The sequence below is a fragment of the Meleagris gallopavo genome, chromosome 4 (genome assembly GCF_000146605.3).
Source record: "Meleagris gallopavo isolate NT-WF06-2002-E0010 breed Aviagen turkey brand Nicholas breeding stock chromosome 4, Turkey_5.1, whole genome shotgun sequence".
NCBI classification, from domain to species: Eukaryota; Metazoa; Chordata; class Aves; order Galliformes; family Phasianidae; genus Meleagris; species Meleagris gallopavo.
Window position 1 is genome coordinate 39,616,755 of NC_015014.2, and position 19,321 is coordinate 39,636,075.

General features: G+C 40.8%; 1 protein-coding gene across 1 annotated transcript in view; it reads right to left on the bottom strand.

The window, feature by feature from the left end:
• The window catches only part of EMCN (endomucin), a 48,809-nt gene extending 45,071 nt beyond the window's left edge, over positions 1-3,738 (bottom strand). Inside the window, exon 1 of the mRNA XM_019614810.2 lies at positions 3,633-3,738. The gene's annotated coding sequence lies outside the window, so the exon portion shown is untranslated. The remainder of the gene's footprint in view (positions 1-3,632) is intronic.
• Between the last annotated feature and the right edge of the window lie 15,583 nt (positions 3,739-19,321).

Sequence of the window (19,321 nt, forward strand, 5' to 3'; positions counted from 1 at the left end):
AAAAAAAAGTAAATAAGACCTTGGAGAGTGAATCATCCCAGTTTAGCAATGGTTCCAGTGCAATAAGAGGAGCTCTAACCTTCCTGCATTGCCAAACTGCAACCTGGAATTTCTAAGAAACAATACATTAAGAATTATTTTATTGACTGAAACAAGACTTCCTTAGTAAAATCAAAGAAGCCTGAAGAAAGGATGCCTTCCTTGTTTTTCGAGGCCCAGAGAAACTGAGTGCCCAATAGAGTGTTGATTTGATTCAGTGCTGTTCATACTAAGAAGCAGTATCCAAAGGATTCCTCAAAGCACTGATGATGGTGGTAGTTACCTGTAACTCGGTGAAGCCAGAGAGAGTATGGTATATCACAGCTCTGCAGAAGTTGCACATACTGTGTGCACCTGAATGGATGGAAGGGAAAGAAGGAGAAAGGACCATGTCTCTCTACCTGATACCATATCTAAAAATACCATAGAGCCCTAAGGCAACTTAAGACAACTGTGATCCACTAAGAAAGCTTCTAATGTCAGTAGTAAAGGCAGCTAGCATTTGCTAGGTCAAATTTGGTAGGATGAGCAGTAGCACGAACACGAAGGAATAACTGGGATAGGAGGAGAACAGATGAAATGTTACTGAAAGAAAAACCCTAGCCAAAGCTAAGTTGTAGTTTCTGAGCTTAAGAAGAGACTCTCATCCCTCTTGTCAAAGGAAACATTTGTTTTATTAAAAAGGAATCACTTAGGGTTTTGAAATCTCCAGAAATCACTGTAGCAAAAGAGTATTCCTCTATGTGTCCAATGAAAAAAACCTCTTCTCCTCTCCATCAGCCAATAAGTTTTTCTTTATTGAATAAATATTTTTCTTTCTTTCTTCAAACCAAGAAGTGCACCTTCAGTGCCAATGCGTGCTTTGTTGTATAAAGAGAGATTTGGTGATCAGTAATGCTGCCAACTGTAGTATCACTGCCAATTCTGAACTATCTGAAGTTCCACTTAGAGCTCCAGAGCAAGTGGCTGTGTGACAGTCTCAGTTTCCACACTTGTTCAAGTAAGATTTTAACCCTCATAGTTGCACAGGAATACTTGAAATGGGACCAAAGTGCACTCTAGAGAAAGAAAGGGCTCTCTGTTCCAAAGCCTCAGTATTTCGTAGCCCAATTATTGCTGGGTAGCCCAAGTTATATATTTATTTTTGCCAGTGTGGTATTTCATTATTAAAGGGAAACCATTTACTGCCACCATGTATTTGCAGTTACAGATTTATTGGTCTCAGGCTGTATTTATATATTCTTTGTTCACATTGCTTGCAGCAAAACATGACTTTCTTCTGCACAGTACGCCTTTGAGGTCCAAATAATCCCCTTCAGAGTTGGAAGATGTAGAAGTTTCACATGTTCTTCAATATTCCTAAAGCATGGCAGCATAAAACAGGAAATGATACAGATAGCTGTGTTGCCTTGCTTTGGGCTGTGAGAAGTTTCCAGTGTGGGAACAGAGAGCATGTTAGCTTATGTTTTTAGAAAAGCAAAAATAAAATGATACATAGTCTTTAATGACTTTCTGTATTGTAAAAACAGTGACCAGATTTGCCAGCCTTTTCTGAGTGATACTCACTATTCCTTCCACTGATGATTTGTTGAAGCAGAATGATAAAAAAAAAAAAACCAAAAAACGACAATTTCAATTTTTCTTTCCTACCTATGTGTTTCAGCAAGAGTACTTTACCAGCAAGGATACTTTACTTCTGGCTTACCTATTACTTGTTTGTTTGAAATTCCATAAGCAGAATTCATTTCCATTGAAAAATGAGGCTGCGAACAGCATAGAAATACATTGCTTAATTACGCTTTCTATTGTTTAAAAAAAAAAAAACAACAAACAAAAAACCAGCAAAATATTGTTTCCATTTACTTCATACATTAAAATTTGAATGTAAAGTAGAATGCTAAAGAATTTGAATATAGCAGCTCTAAACCAGGACATTATAACATATAGAAGTTACTTTCAAAATTCATGCTGGGGGATGTTTTAAAATGTAGATGTTTTGTTCTGAATCATTTATGAAAGTACTGGAACTTCCCAGGGATTAGAAGAGTCAGTGCCCAACTGCCTCTGCACACAATAATATTAAGAACACTAAGGATCAGGTTTACAAATGTGCTCAAGTGCTTAGCAAGCAAGATAGCCACCTTTTCTTTGTAGCACAAAAATGCCTAAATGTCATTTATTTGATTCAGAGCCAGCTACTAATGTGAAAAATATCACTAGATCTCTAAGTGCCTGGATGCCTTTATGTAGGCATTAAAGACCAAAACACGTTTAGCCCATGTTCAGTACTCTTTTCTTGAGAGATACATTCAAGGCCAGAGCTAATGCAATTACTTCAACTCCAACTATGAGGCTTGGGTACTGATGAGGGTTTTTTGGTTTGCTTTCTGGATTTTTTTTTTTTCCCAAAACTGTAAGGATTTTCATTACTGCAAAGCACGTTTTTCCTCTTTTTTCATACCTGAAACTCTATTGATGTACTAAGGGGAAATGAAAACATGCTTGAAGGAACTAGCTCAATGTTTATTCACTTGCATCAGATACAAGCCAGGAACATATTTGTAGGATTGTAGCTGCCACTCCGCTGGAGTGCCAGATTTCAGAAGATGTTGTTCTTGTGATTCACATGTATTCAACTGACACATGTCACTGTGTTGTAGTTTAATCCAGCATGCGGCTGAACACCACACAGTTATTCACTCAGCCCTTGTTTCCCAGTGGGATGGGGAAAGGGAATCAGGAAATAAAGTAGAACTTGCAGGTTAAGATAGAACTATTTACTAAGATTGAGAAAAGAAAAAGGATAACAGGTTATGAGTACACACATACACACACGTGTGTGTGTGTGTGTGTATATATGAGTATTGCATGTATATAACAAGAAATTGCTTACCATTCCCAATTGATGTCCAGCTAACCCCCAAGCAGTGGAAGAGAGAAATGAACACACCCTTCAAAACTCCTTCCGCATGATATTATATGGGATAGACTATCCCTTTGACCAGCTTAAATCAAACATACTAGTTCTATTTCTTCCCAGCTCCTTGGGCCCTTTTCTGAGAATGGCCTTGGTTCTATATGACTCTGCTTAGCAATAACTACAAACATCAGAGTTATCAACATTGTTTTCCTTCTAGAAACAAAACATAGCATCACACCAGATGCACTGAAGAAAATAATTTCATCTCAGCTAAAACTAAGACACACCATCAAAACACATAGCAGACCTGCATGCCTAAGCTTCCTCTGTAGCCCTTGCTGTGCACCCCCATCTCTGCTACCAGCAAAGCATAAGATAGAATGGGTGCTCTTTACTTACTCTTTTTGCCATCCTGTTCCACAAAACTGCATTTCCATCCTGAGCCACGGTTTATTTCACAGACTCCTATGCTTAGGCATCTTTCATGCACTATCCTTATTTTTCCAAGCCAGAGGACAATTTATTTTAGTGGAATGACACCAGTTTACCCTATACCTGTATAACACAATTGAAAGCACAGCAATAATAGCAGAATAGCAAGGTTCCAGGCTGCAGCAAGTGAGGGTTTGCTCAAATGCAACAGCCACAGAAATAAAGATAAAAAGCTACTTACCTTCAGAGGCCTTAGATACACAGGGATCTCCAACAAGATACTCACATCTACACTGCCAACCACCAAATGAGGTCTGGGAAGAGGTGGATCCAGGCTCCACCCCTTCTGGTCACTCAGGCACATTGCATGCACCTGAGCTCCCCTGGGTTGGCTCTGCCTTCCCACCAGATGCTCAATCACTGTTTCAGGCTGTGACTTAGCATTTCTCCTACAACCTGATTAGCTGGTTCTTGTCTTGAGCAATTACTCAGGTCTCAATAATTTATGTAAAAGCTGCTCTTGGATGTTTTTGTTGGCTGTGGTTGACTTTGTGAACTCTTCAACTCCTGATAAGGAGTTCACTGTGACAGAATTGCAGTGTGCTCCTAAACAAGGGTTCTTCTAAGGATTCAGTTTGAGATCCACATTCCTTCTCTTTTTTTGAGTTACTGACATGCAGATATTTCTATCTCACCAGTCAGATAAAATCTTACGCATAAATACAGAGATAGAAAGATAGCTGCTTATATATGGGAAGGACCACAAAGAGTCATTTTAGGGATTTGAAACAACGTGGGCTTGTAAACTTGAGCAAGGACCTTCATGTCATATAGAGACTCACACAGAATATGTTTATAAGCTTCGCATCCTGTCCTCAGCTAGTGAAATAGGAAACAGTGAGTCAGTCTGAGGTTCTCATGTTATTCAAAACGCATGGAGTAATTACACTGTTGACTGTCTCAGAAAAAAAAACAAAACAGAAGTATGCATCTGAACCAGACTTTAATTTTCCAAAAGCCTAAATAAATCTAGCCGCTATCTCCGAAGATATACCTTGTCTTTGTTGTGGTAATCCTTCTTGAGCCAGGCTAAAGAATATGCAGTGGACCTCAACACTGAGAAGCAAGAGGTGCTTTCTGTCCCAGCTGTACTCAGCCTTCCTGTGCGTGATGTTGAAGGGCATTAGTCTTCTGTCAACCTGAGTTTCTATGGCTTCTCCCTTTCCATTTGGCTTCCTTTGCACAAGCAGTAGAAAAATGCTTCAGGTTTCTTGTCAGCCTTGCATTAGTTTTGTTTTCAGACTGCTAGTACCAGAAAGAAAGTATCTTAGAACATTGTAAACTATCTGATTGTAAAGAGCCCATTGTACTAAACACAACACAGTATTTATGGCTTTGTTGGCAGACAGCATCATGCCAGTATCCCAGCATCTGCTACAAACCCATGTTTTCATCTACTCCTTAAAGGAGTTACTAGGAAAATAAAGTGCTCAGGTTCCTCATTGCCCCATTCTATTTTGGTTCACCACTGTTGTGAGATCTGGGGTTATAGTCTGCTTCTCATAGGACCCAGGGAGCTACAAGGTTGAAGATGTGGGCCTGAAGAACGGACACCACAGGATTTGATGTGGGGCAGACAAAGAGCACACAGGCTCCAGATAAGCCAGAATTCATATACAGTGAACCCAAGACCAACTCACACTCCAGGCTAACGCCTGGGAGATGCTTTGCTGCACAGAGCCACAGACTCAGGATAGTCTCTCTCTGCTCACTGCTTGTCCTTGTGCTTCTTTCCATCCACCCATCATCTCCTGCACCTTTGGTACTTCCAGGCTTGGACTCTGCATGGCTTTCTCATCATACACAGTACAGTACTGTAGTTGCTGCACAGTGCCTGCCCCCCAGCTTTCAGTCCTTTGCTGTATTTCAGACATCCTGTTGTTGCCACTGGGGCAAGCCCTACTGGCAGACATTTTCTGACATATGTGAAATACAATACACGTCCGGTCTGAAGTCTGATCTGAAAATAAGGAAACTGAACCACCAAGAAAAGGGGACAAAATCACTGTATGGTGTGCCAAAATATACCCCCAGCATCTCAGCTTTCTCGCAGACTGCATATCTGCCCCTCTACATAAATATTTTCTTGTTTTCTGTGCTTCCAATTTTTTATTTGTTCAGAGATACAGGAGGGATTCAGTGCTTTCCACAGCATGTAACAGTTAAGCAGCAAATAGCCACTAGAAAATAATAGAATCTGGGCACCTGCTAAAAGCTGGTGTTGCAGATCACCCTCATGTAACTGGAAAATGCACAACATTTATATCCACCTAAATTTTTGTTTCAGACAGCTGAGATAAGATTAAAACATTTTATAAATTTGCTTAAGGAAAAAATAAGAGACAAAATGGACTACCAGCATTCCATGCCACTCAGCAGTGTACTTAGGACTGTTCAGAAGCAATGGAAAATGCTAACCAAAGCTTGATATTAAATTGCTGCATGTTAGGCCCATCACTTTTTGAAGTTAGCTTTATGGTCTGTTCTGTCATATATATTTATTGAGTTACAAAACTATGCTTCGGGACTGTAATTACATGGGTATTTGCAACAACACATAATCCCAGTTCAACATTTAAAAATGCAAGTTTGGAGTTAAGGTCTATGCAAACTGCTTGGGGTGTGATCAGAAAATGGCTACACAAAAATTAGTTTATAAAAAAAAGCTTACATTCTGTGTCCCCATGCATCAGGTTAGGAGACTGCACACTGCTCATTCTCATGGTTCAGCTGAAAAGCAAAACCCCGACAACTCGACTGAGTTATGTTCTGACATTCAATGCTTTGGACACCAAAGCAACTGATTTGTTTTCATGTTCAACAAGCACTGGGAATAGCAGATGGATGCTGGTTGTGCCTATGGACCAGTTGTTCTTGTTTCTTGATGGGTGAAGAAAGGAGGAATAATGGAAGAGCTGGGACAATGCAGTGCACAAGCTGCAGTGCCAGGCTGAGTGGTCTAATCACATTCATGAAGGAAGTAAGCATTTAATAAAACAATGGCATGTTGTCTTCATCTAACTTTTTTCTGTTGGAATAGCCTGGCTAGAGGCAAGGAGCATCACTGTCCTTGGAAGCATCTAAAAGCAATGGTTAAAATCCCTTTTCTGTCACCTTCATTGCACAACAGAGCTTTACAGGAGGCTGTTTGAACATAGCTTACAACTGCTGGGAACAGTGAATATAACAACATGCTTAGGCCTGATGTGTAACCAGGACTGCTTGAATTAAATTGGTAATTGAAAGGAGGAAGCACTGAAAAGGAGGCAGGTGCTTCAGGATGTAATATCTAGACTTAGCACCAGGGGCAAGAGGAGCAACCTGACTGATGGATCCACAGCCAACCCCTGTGTGGCATCCTTCCATTGAATGAGCACTCTGTGGACATTGCCCTTTGCATCATCCTTTGGGGCTCCTGCACGTTGGTTCTTTGGTAGTGATCTGCATTTAAAAGCCTTTTGTTTCCCTGAGATCCTGCTCTTGGCTGGGAGATCCTAGGGTGAGTCACAAAGCCACCTGCCGCAGATCAACAGGAAGAGCCACGAAATCCTTCAGGAATAACAAAGGCTGGGAGGTGTCTTTATCCAGTCCGGGCTGCTGGCTATGAGCAGCATTTGCAACCACACTGGAAATATGCTTCATTCAGATCATATTTTTTATTTTATACTCTCTTCTAAAATGGACTTTTTTCCCTCTGATCCTTCAAACACTGAGTCATAGAAGGGCTGATGGAAGACTATTTGTCAAGTTGACTGTTTTAGGAGTTTTGCTGCTTTTTGTTGGCAAGATTTATTTGATAGAGGATTTTTTAGCATTTGATCAGCTTCAGAGCTGACTATATATATTCTTTCAGTATATATTTTGGAGAGTAAGCAGAATTTGCTACGGAATTTAGCTGAAAATTATGCTTTCAGCCAGGCCAGGTCTGCTCTCATGCCAAACTTACAGGGCAGATTATTCAAACCCATTCAGAATGGCCTAACTCTGTGCCCAGTGCAGTCAATTAAAACAAACAAACAAACAAAACACAAATACCAAAACCAAAAGTCTTCCACCAATTTCAGTGAGAAGCATTACAGCTGATCACTGTGGAAAATTCTGCTCACACCTATTCTACACTTATTTTAGTGATAGGCTAACAAATCTATACTTGAGTGTGTAATGATTATTCTTATTAGATTTGGCTGTATTTCAACATATAAAGTGGTTAAGTGTGAATATTTACAGAATCAGACCCATGTAAGTAGGAGTCCTGTATTTCTATTTTCTTTGAATCTCCTTCATCCTACTCTGGCCTCATATTACATTCCCATACCTATCAGTATCTCTCAGAATGGGAACAACATGGAATAGGGGTTATCTTTATTTTCGTTGGGCATTAGCCCAATTTATGGTGCCGAATGGAACTCACAGTTGGAAACAATAGCAACAACAACAGAAAGTTTCTGTCACATCTGATCTAAACTTGAATTAGGTGTCAGCTTGCTGAGCCTTTTGCCTGTGACTTTCACATTTCATGAAAATGAGTGAGGCAGCAGGGCATGGAATGAGGAGGATACTTCACATTTGCTGTAACAGGTAAGACAGATGTGATCTACATACCAACCGAAGCACTCAACATTGCCCTCCTGTGGTTCAGCTGCTCCTCATACAGTCATCAGCTGTCAGTCACAGCCACACATGACCTTGCTTTCAATGATGCAAGACATTTAACATTTTGTTTCCCAAGTCCCAACAGTTTTGACTGTTTTGTGACTTTCATTTCCTTGCAAAAAGCATTGCTAGTTCAGTTGTTTGTTCCTCCCCCACCTCTGCTGCATCTTTATACATTCAAAATTAATTTCTCCCCTTTGTACCTGCACTATTAACAAGTATGTTTTTCCTCAATTCTGGTACATGCAATACATGCCTACCTGGAGCACGCTCCAACCATATCTGGCAAACCTATGCAATCAAGGTCTCACAGGCTACTTTACTCTCTCAGAGACCATAAAAACAACAAGAGAATAGTTGGCTGGGAATGAAAAATGAAGATGGTTCTCACACTTCTGTAGCTGGCTGATGTTCTTTCTCCAATTACCATGGAAAATTACTTCAGTTGTGGAAAACCTGGGGCTAAATTTCCCAGGTAAAGCCCTCCTTCAGTTTGATTCGTCACCTTTTTTTTCTTTTTTCTTTTTTTTTCTTTTTTTGCCAGATACATTTGCTTGGTCAATGGAAGCAGGGAGAGCTGCTGGTAGCCCCCCGCCTACACATTCCAAATACTGCAGTGTAACTTTGCAGCTTGGGCTGTAGTCAAGCAGTTTCCCATAATACAGGACATCAGGAAAACCATGGAGTCCAGTGCTTGTACTTGGAAAAAAATCCGCAAAAATAAAAACATACAAATCAGGAATGGGCTAAAAACTCAATGTCAGCTTGCTTCAAATGTCTAATGTTAGGCTCCTAAATCCGTTTTAGCTACCAAGATTAGTAGCTTGATCTTTGCTACTGGTAATCATCCAGCAGGTTCTAGGAAAGCAGCTTATTTCAGCACCTAAATGGGGGGTTTAGAACCTAAATTTAGTCTTTCTACTCTCAAATCTTGCCCTCAGCCAAGGACAAATAAGGGCACCTGGACTTTAAATCACAGTTAGTTTTACTTCTAAGTCAAATACAATCATCAGGAAGGGTCTGATTTTCCATCTCACCTCCAGATCTCACTGTTGCTGCTTTGCTCTACAGCTGAAGCCTCCCGGCACTATCTGCCCTTTGCTAATGGAGATGTGGATTCCTCTTTGCCATCTAACTGGTAAGCATGATGCCCTGTGGGAAGTTGGAAGATAAAAGTAACAACAAGCAATTCAAATTGGTTAGTTCTACAGAGGCTTTGTTTTTCCTCATCAAGGCCCTCCAGGGTCCAGAAAGGATAACTCCAAGGTATGACTACACTTGAAATCAAAACCTAAGCTGAATCTTCAGCAGAAGCTAGAGCCAGACCAGCAGCACAAATCAAAACCAAATATGTAACTGTATTCCTAGAAAGTCCTCTTTTCAAATAGGAATGTAATTATGATTCATTTTCTCAAGCCTCCCCTACACATTAAGACTGTAGCCATTTTGCTGGTCCCTTTAAGAAGCTGATTTTTATTTTAATTAGGACAGCCTTTTAATGTCCTTTTAGGTTATTCTCAAATCACCTAACATAGATTTATCTTAATTCTTTTCCTACAGACAGAGCAGCTTTAGTCTCCGGAGTCTTCAGAGTGAACTCACTACATATTTTCTATCCGGATTTATTTTAGTGACCTTTTTTGAATAATTTTACAAAGAGTAAGAATCTTCCTGAAATCCATAATTGAATTTAATATAAGACTTGTATGCTTAAGGGAATGCACGTAGGTCACTCTCTGTGGCATCGCAGCGTGAACTGCGGGAAAACATAGTTGGCTGGTTGTAGAGAGGTAGGGAACTGATCCAAAGGGACACTGAAACTACACAAGGAAGAAGCTCACAGCCACACTATGCAGCACATTCAGAGGGGAAGAGTACAATGCAAGACAATGTAATCTAAGTGAATTAATGCTTTGCACTGTTCAAAGCTGTATTTTCAAGAGCTTTTCCATACACAGGACAGCTGCTCCATAGATTTTAGTGCACACTTGTGGCCAAGTGCAAAGCTCAGCCACTTTGCAGACCACTTTTCAAGGGCTTCCCCTGGGAGATTGGTGTATAGCCACGTACACAAGTGTCAGGGCACAAATTCAGTGACAGTCACATCCTGGCTTTGGTTTCATCATCCTTGATGATAAAGCAAAGTTAGCAAACTGACAATAAAAACTTAGCGAGAAATCACTGCAGTAGGTGAGATGCAGGATGAGGTTTTTTCTTAGTTAAAATGGCTAATTTTGTGAAGGCTAAAGAATGGTTTGATATGGTACCAAAGGAAGATATATAAGCAAACCTGATTAGATCTGTGGAAACACCCTACCTATGATGGGCAAAAAGCAGAGCTTCACAGCAATTATCAGGGCCTTATGTTTTTAATTTCTACATTACTCAGAGACTTAAAGAAACCTCTACAAAAAAAAAAGCAGGAAGGGCTGTGCATATTCCTGGTGATTCATTGATTTCCTTCCTCCCATCCCCAGCTAGAGCTTTATGGGACAAGCCAGCACGAAAGCGCATGGTGTTCTGCAGCCATGTAGTCCCAGCACAGGACAGATCTCCCAGCTCATTGCCCACCAGTGGTGACATAAGCACTGTCCTCCATAGGCACCCCAGGCCTCCTGGCAAGCTTCAGGGCTCTCTGTAAGGAATTCTTCTCATTTAAAACCACGCTCTACATTCCTCTGCAACAGACAGGCATACTGCTGTCATGTGGCTGCCAGCTTTGACGTCCTTCCATGGCCTATCTGACAGAAGTCTCTATCATGATTCTGAGAAACAAGGTGATTGAAGACTAGCTCAGAAACCCTACTATAAAAGCAAGATGCAAAATAAGAAAACATAAGTTTAAAATACATCTGAAGCTATTCTGTTCTCTGGGCTGTCACACAAGATTTCCCCAAGATGTCTCTAATCTACTAGTGCAGATAAATCCAGCAACAGCCTCCCACTTAGCCCTGGCTTCCCAAGAGATTTCCCCTATTCCAGTTAGACCCAAGGCACCTGTTAGGGTGTTGCTGTGTGAAAGCTAATATTCCAAGCAGCTATAGAATCCTGATCTCTCCTTTTATCTTTCCTTCTTTTGTACTTAAATCATTCTGGGGTAAATCAAACCTGTACATAGCTTAAATGAGCTTGCGATGTTTACAAAGTTGTAAATTAAACAGCATTAGAAACTGCCCTGAACAGTTTTCAATCTGATTTGTCCAACTAGACCCCAATACCTGCTTAAGAAAAACAAGGCAAGGTTGTGTTCAGAAGGCACTGGGCGACCATGAACCACACCAGGATCCTTGAGTTCCAGCTGACAGGCTGCTGCATAATCTGGCTCTGCGCCTCTATCCTTGAATCTCCTGTACACTGGAACTGGGTTGTTTTGGCCCATGTATTTAGAAGCCCTAGACTGTTTGTGTGATGTGATGATTTTGGCAAGACCAGAAACAATCTGAGGTGGCTGGACTAACTTTTTAAGCTTCTTGTGCAGGAGAATTTAACTACCAATGTTTTTTTTATTACTGGTCAGAATAGTATAGGTAATTAGAAGTATCACTACAGTCAGAGAAAGGAAATGACAGAGCTGGTGACCTGCTTTAAATTTCTTGCCTACAGTAATTGGCACTGGGGAAGAAATCTCTCTCGGCTGAGGGCTTCAAGTGTGCTTTTGTTTACATTATGCTCTGTCTATATGATACTATCCTGCCCTGTCAGTGTAAAATCCAACTAACTGACTTGGGGAAGAGCACAGGTAAGCAAGACCCTGCTGAAAATGTCACCTTTGGTCTTCTTTTTTATCTTCAAGACATTCACATAATCTCAGGGAGACAATTTCAAAATGGAAGTTTTAACATATGAATGCTAAAAACAGCTCCACAGTTTCAGTGTGTTGTCTTTTCACCTCATTGTTCCTTTTATGTCTTGGCTCTTCAATTTTAGTTGTTTTTGCACAAACCAAATCCACTAGACAAATCGACAAATCATTCTGTGTTACAGAATGAGAGGCATCGCTTATGTAAAGCCAGTGGGATATTCTCAATCATGTTGAAAAGGCAAAATCTGACCTTTAGTGTCTTTAGTGCTTGCCCTGTTAAGAACCATAGCAAAACAGCTTCTGGGTTTAATGGAACCTAGATCTGCCCTTAGCTTCCTACACACTTCACTTGCTCTCAAGAATGATCTAACAGCTCTGTTACATTCGTCCTCTCTTGAATGTGATCCCTCACGTGTTCTTGTATCCATATTTAATTTCAGAGCCTTATCTCTGGGTATGCAGTGGCATAATGCCACCCTGCCTAGTAGAAGGACATGGCTCAGCTCTCAGCAGAATCAGCGAACTTTTTTCCTTTGAGATCCAGTGATGTGAACCAGACACTGATCTATAACTGTGAGGCTTTCTCCCTGATTCCTCTACTCCTCAGCCTTGAATTCCTACAGCCTCACAGGAATCCTGTGCTTTTTCTTCCAAAGCTTTCAAAACAAAACTGATACAATGAATTTTCTCCCTGCAGCTCTTCAAAGCTTTTTTTAGACAGAGCAATCAAACAGCAAAGGAAAAAACAAAACATTTGGCATAATGTTCTGCAAACAGAGGTGTTGGGAGCAATATTGTGAATAAGATAGCAATTGCCAAGCCAGAATAGGTGAATGGTGCCTCTGGTCCTCTGCAATTCTGTGCATTTATGACTACATCTCCTTTTCAAGTATTATTTCCACATATTTTCCTCCAAATAACTACCCGAGTTACTGGAACCAGCTATATATCAAGTTTGTCTTTATGCTTATAGAAGTAAAGGATAGCTACAGCTCTGGCCTCAGCAAAAGGGAACATCTGAAATTCACAATCAATTTGCTGTCCATCACAGGATCTGCAGAGTGGCAGGGATCAAGGTGATGCCGCTGGAGGTCTGGAAGAGGACATACAGATGCACCTGCACTCTGTAACCATATGGCTTTTTGCATTTTGCAGCTCCCAGCTCCTGATCAGGAACTTATTCCAGACTGAAACAACTTGAAATAAATTACTCAATAAAATTTCTGTCTGCTCCAATTCCATCACTTACATATTTTATAAGGTGAGATTCCTTATCTCTCTCATTTCCAAATCCCACTGACTTTCCTCATTACAAGTGGATCAGAGGGAATGTGCATTATCGTTGTGTTAATGTGTACATTAGCATATTGATAACTTTTTAATAAAGAAATGTTTCGTATGGAAATACTGCCATATCTCCATTTGAAAGTCATATTTTTTAAGTTAAAATGGTGGTTAAGCTTCATTCTTTCCTTTTTATTTTCTTTTTGCAACCCTTCCATTCTGAAATCAAAGATGCCAAACCTTCTCAAGGAATTTTCCTAACAGAATTGAGTCTCAATAGCATTAGTATTGTCCAAGTTAGATAATTGGCAATCCCAAAAGTACTGATAGTATCTGTTGCCTATATATTACCAGCTCAGGGCTATGTAATAGCCAGAACTAATTGATTTTCTTTCTTTCCAGCCATACAAGCATAAATCATAGTTAATAATTATCTCAAGTCATTTCTACAATAATAAGTGCCCACAGTACGCATGCTTCCACCACAGGTAATACATTTGATATTCCTTCTTCCTAGGACAGACGAAAAAACATTATTCTTCATCCTGCCATTAAGCAGGAGATTTAAGCATGTTAAACCAAAGCTCAGACTATGGCGGTACATGATGTATAGCAGAAAGGACTGTGTATACGTGAGTTCCATAGAAAAAGCAGACATTTTTAAAATATAATGACTAAAATGCAGCCTCTCTGGCTCCCACTGCACTTATTAGGTTGTACAGAGTTGTAACAGCTACCTCGTGAGTCTCTGTCTAGAAACTGCGGCGTAACTGAGCTGTGAAGTGTCAGGGCATCTAGAGCTGGTTAATTGGACCTTTGAAATGGATTGAATGCCTACTGTAGTGCAGGCTATAACTGCCACCAAAGGAGCAGGGCTTTGATAGTTTTATGTTTTTATGGATATAAGCATATGTATATATATTATATATATAAAATAAACTGCTATAAAAATACATTATGTAGATATATGATGAAAAACATGTTTTACAAAAGCATGAATGAGTACATGAAAACAAGAGCAGCATGGCTGAACACAAGATATGAACGCTTGACAGGTTATTTTGCGCAGAGACTTTCAGTAAGAAAAGGTTAAAGTCTTTTGTTTGAAGAATGGTCTGCAACATCCCCAGATGGGATGTAAACAGCACAGTAGCCACAATGAGACACTACTTCCTCGAGGAAAAAAATGATGTTAGCAAACGATGAAAGAGCCTGATACAAACTGAAACAATATCCCACATCTCCGAGATCAGCTGGGGTGTACCCACCGCCCATCATGGCAGGAAAAACAAGGAAATGTGGCACCAGTCCCATTCTCCTTCCTGGGAGATGCTTGTGGTAACTTGGGCAGTTCTGACATTGCTCTGCTCTGTGCCTTGAGCCTACTGGGCTCTCTCCCATCATCAGATGCTGACATGGGACATCGTGGTTGTCACAGCCAATGTTGGGTCCATTTAGATCAATGAAATGAATGCATCAAATAGCACCCCTGTGGGTGTAATTACCTTTCCACATGCAACCAGCACATTTCTCTGTACTGAGATCCTTGTGTATGTAAATGGAAGTGCCTCTGGCAACAGAGGCAGGTGTACCAGAGCTTGAATAAACATAGAATATGTAGACTCAGATGGGAAATGTGTCCAGTAAAGCTGTTATTTGAATAATTACAGAGGTATACTGTCTTCTGCAACATATTTTGGTCTTTGCTCTGCTCATTCTTTACTCGGGAAAAGTTGCTGGGAGCTTCTTGAAGGGCAAGAAATGAGCCACTGCTAGATAAGTTAAGCATGTTTGTTTCAAGTAATGCTCATTTTAAGATATACTCCATGTCAAATTATGTTGGGTTTGTATTAACAAAGCACTACATTGCATACACACACAAAAAAATTTTAAGTGAAGTTCATAGTGCAGAAAGTCAGGAAGATGACTGTTACTAATATGTAAGCAGTGTGTAGGTTGCAGCATCAGTCCCCATTCCCATAAACCCAGAACCTTTCATAAACATTCTGGTAACCCTTCACAAATCCCATGGCAGAGAGTACTTGCAGGTGGTCAGCCCTGGCCTGCCCCAATTCAAAATCACCCTGAGATGGCTGCTAAGTTGCTTCATTCTTCCAAATGTGAACAGAAGTCCCTAGGAGGGCTTCCCACTGCAGAGGGGTACATTCTCTCTGCTCGCAGCCTTCAAGAGGAGTCTGTCAGGCCACAAGTCAACTGAGGGAAGAAGTGGTTTTGTGTACTTTTAACCCTGAACCTCCTTTTTGCTTTTGGACACCAGGGTACAACGGTTCAGCTAGGTGAAGAAGTGGACCATAAACAATGGTCTCTGCTTCCATATTTACTCAGGAATGCTATACTTGACAGCACATGTTTCCAGTAGCGGAAGGCTGACTTCCTGATGTCAATATGGTATTTGGCAGCTAACACATACTCCCCAGAGTAAAATGTGGCACAGCTTGACTACAGTTTGTGAGGGTCTACAACATTCAGAAGCACTGGCTAAACTCTTGTTTTTTGACAAATAGTGCACCAAATTGTTCAATACAAAAGAAGGAAGGCTTAGCCACAACCCAAGCAAACGGTGGACTGTTGTTCCAAAAACACTGACAGCAAGTACAGGAATATTTCCTTTGCATACAAAGGAATTCTAATAATCTCTGAATGAAGACAGGCTTTTGACTGTTTTGTGAAATAAATATTTTCCTTGTGTAATATTGCCCAGCAGATTAAAAAGCAACTAAAGTACAAAGTTGTGTCTAAATTATCTAAAGCTGCAGAATTCCAGGAACTCATGTTTTGTGAAGCTTCATATGTACATAGCATCATTAAGAAATGTCAAGGCCATATTTTACTCTACTCCCTTTAAACACATAATAGAAGAAAAATTTTATTTGCAAAAATATCTCCCTGTTACACAAAAGATGCTGTTTCCCTGGGAAAAGTTGTGAATTCTGATTTGTTTTTGAAGGAAGTGATATTTTTTTTCCTGGCAGATCTGATAAAAACAACAGCCAGTGATTATCTAATCTGAAGGTCATGTCACACTCAAACAACTGGAGTATCTACACAGTAGATGGAAATTCTGCTGTCACCACCCATCACGACAACCGTCGGCAAAATAAAAGTAATGCTACTGCCTGTCTTCCTGGTACATCCCAAATTGTCTGGACAGTAAAAATAATTCTCAAGAACAAACAAATAAAAATCTGTAAAGTGTGGATAGGCCAGTAAATTTTCAGACAAGTAACAGAGGTCAAAAGGAAAAGGAGCTACAGCAGTAAGTAAATTTTTTTAATTGTAGAATTTCAGCTATGTTCCATTTAAGAAAGCAAGAAATAAAGGCGGCCTAGCTCTATGGAACAAATAACCCATTGTGCCAGCAAATGTGTTAATGAAGCCTGGTGTTCCAAGGGTTTGGGTCTTTCCCCTCTCTACTCTTCCATTTCCTGTGATCCTACCCTACCCATCCAACACTTTCATTTTCTCCAACACAAACTCTCCCTTATGCACTTCCACTGTGCCCCATCCCTCTTACTGTCATGACCCACTGCCTAGGCTCCCCTTTGCCCAGCTCTAGAGTACGTGCTGGCTGGGCACCAGAGAAGGTAAGGTACAGGGTCCACAGTGTTGATTTCCCCTCAAAGGGACGTTATTTGGAGGTCTCTGCCCTCTGCTGAACCATCTATTTTCATGTCATTTTTCATCTTTGAGGTCTTTGCCTCTCTGTCAGGTATGGTTGATGTGGCACCAAGAATTCAGAGGGACAAAGAATGAAGAAGGACATGAGCAAGTGTGAAGCAGGGAGGTGTAAAACCTGCTTTCCTGAGAAAACTGAGAAGCCACCTATGCCCATGGTGCCAAGAATGGAAATTATAGCCAGCATTTCCCAAGAAACCCCATAAGGCCTGCTGCAGCCTCTCCACAGCTGGCTGGCCAGGGACCAGGGGTGGAAGGAAGGGGGATGGCTAGGAGGGGTCTTGGGTCCATCTACCTTGGCCCTGCCCATGTTATGCATGTATCCACATCTTGTGGGAGTTTTTGTGCCATGGCCAGGAGGGATAGGAGACAGAGCAGTGACATGTCACCACTGTGTATGGGGTCACTGATAGAGAAGAAGTGGACTGAGCCTTTCTCCTATGTGGTTCGGGACTAACCAGACACCTCGTCCTATGTGGTTCGGGACTAACCAGACACCTCGGCAGCAGGAAGCACAGCAGGGCATGCAAGCGCTGTGACCTACATGGTCCCAGGGATGCCTGCCTCAGAGGGAAGTAGCACGCTGTCATCATGCTCCTTCCTGTTCTACTTTCCACACAGCTAGAGTGCAGAAAGGGTGGCTTGAAAAACCCAGCTGGAGCTCAGTGCACAGACAGATGTAACCCTGCTGAGAGTAATAGGCATTAAATCATAATGAAGCACAACGGTTATCAAAATGCAGGGTATGATTTCTTTAAAAAAAAAAAAAAAAGTGTTGGGCAAGAGAAGAAGTTGCTCATTCCTTCAGCCCACACCAGATGGCACCAGCATTTAGTGAAGGCCGCAGTATGTTGCTGCTGCTTTTTGGCAAAAGTGAACGTATCACTTAAGAAATGAAAGCATGGTCACTGTTGGCAAGGCGTTATGCTGCCTTCTCCATTGCAGCATGCAGGAAGCCAGAACCAAGAGCTAGCTATGGCTACCGCTCTGATTTCAGGTTTCATTTTCTCTTCATCTGCTTCTGAGAGTAATTAGCTCCCTTTTACTTAACGAACAGTCCTGACATTACTAATTCACTGTAGAAGGAAGAGGAAGACTCAATTCACTCAAATTTCTTCAGAGTAAACTTAAGCAGTGTAATTGTTAATTAAACTACCTCATTGAATTTAATGATTTGGAAAAAAATCAAGAAACAAAATTACATGGGAGAAAACTTCTCCATTTGGGTTGCTCTGCTGCTCTGATCAGAACCTCTACACCTGATATCAAAAATGCATCTTCATCTTTCACATTTTTGCTTATTTAAACACAATATTTCCCTAGACCTTTTGTGTTTGTTCTGTTGCAAACCTGGCAAGGAAATGGCAAATGAGAAGGAAAAGTTTTCATAATTAATGATTAAGAGAGCAGCTAATGAATGCCACACATCAGTGCTGGTATTGTTTTCATACAAGGGCTCAGCATGTACTAGATCTGGTGGTGGGCTTTGGGGTGTGCTAGAAGGCCAGTTTCTCATTTGTTGTTGTTTTCTTTTTTTGTATTACAGTAAACCGGAGTGGAAAGGAAAGAGAGGCAGAAAATTCTATGCAGGTAGAAAATTCATTAAATAATGACTGGGTTCCCACTTACATCCAGCCCTCAGGAAATGATCTGCACAAGAGACCTGCTGAGAAGAGGGGAAGGAATGCTCACTCCTCAGTGAGGACTCAAATGACACTGTCACACCTTAACGCCATCATTTTTCCCAAGAACATGCCATTGGTCAGGCCTTGTGTACTTAATATCAAAGAGTGGTGATTTACATTTCAGCCGTGTGTCTAAAAACAGAGGATTCCCTATTTCTTTATGGTGTTTGCATCTAAATTACATCGCCTCCTGCTGAAATTCAAACGGATATACTTGATACGCAAAACAGCTCCAGTCTAATTAAAAGCACTGCAGATAGATTACTCTGCATGCCGCATTTGGTATCCAAAGATGATTTAACCCTGCATGTTATTATGACTTAGAAAGCAGTTGTATGGGAAGACAATAGCATCACTGGGACTCAGATACAAGGCAGAAAGAAAGATCACAATCTGATAATAATAAGCAATACAGTCTACTAATAATAAATAATATAGTTTTAGTGAATTCCGATTTAACTGTAAAATCCCTTTTGGATTCAGACCACAACAGTGATATCAAAGAGTTGTTCCATTCAGAATAGAAAACTCTGCTAAAGATCATAGAATCTTAGAATCCCCAAGGTTGGAAAAGACTTCCAAGATCACATAGTCCAACCATTCACCTATCATGAATATCTCCCACTAAACCACATCTAAACAATTTTAGAACATCTCTAGGGACCATGACTCTACCACCTCCCTGGGAAGCCTGTTCCAGTACCTGACCACTCTCCTGGAGAACTATTTCCTAATTTCCAACCTGAACAT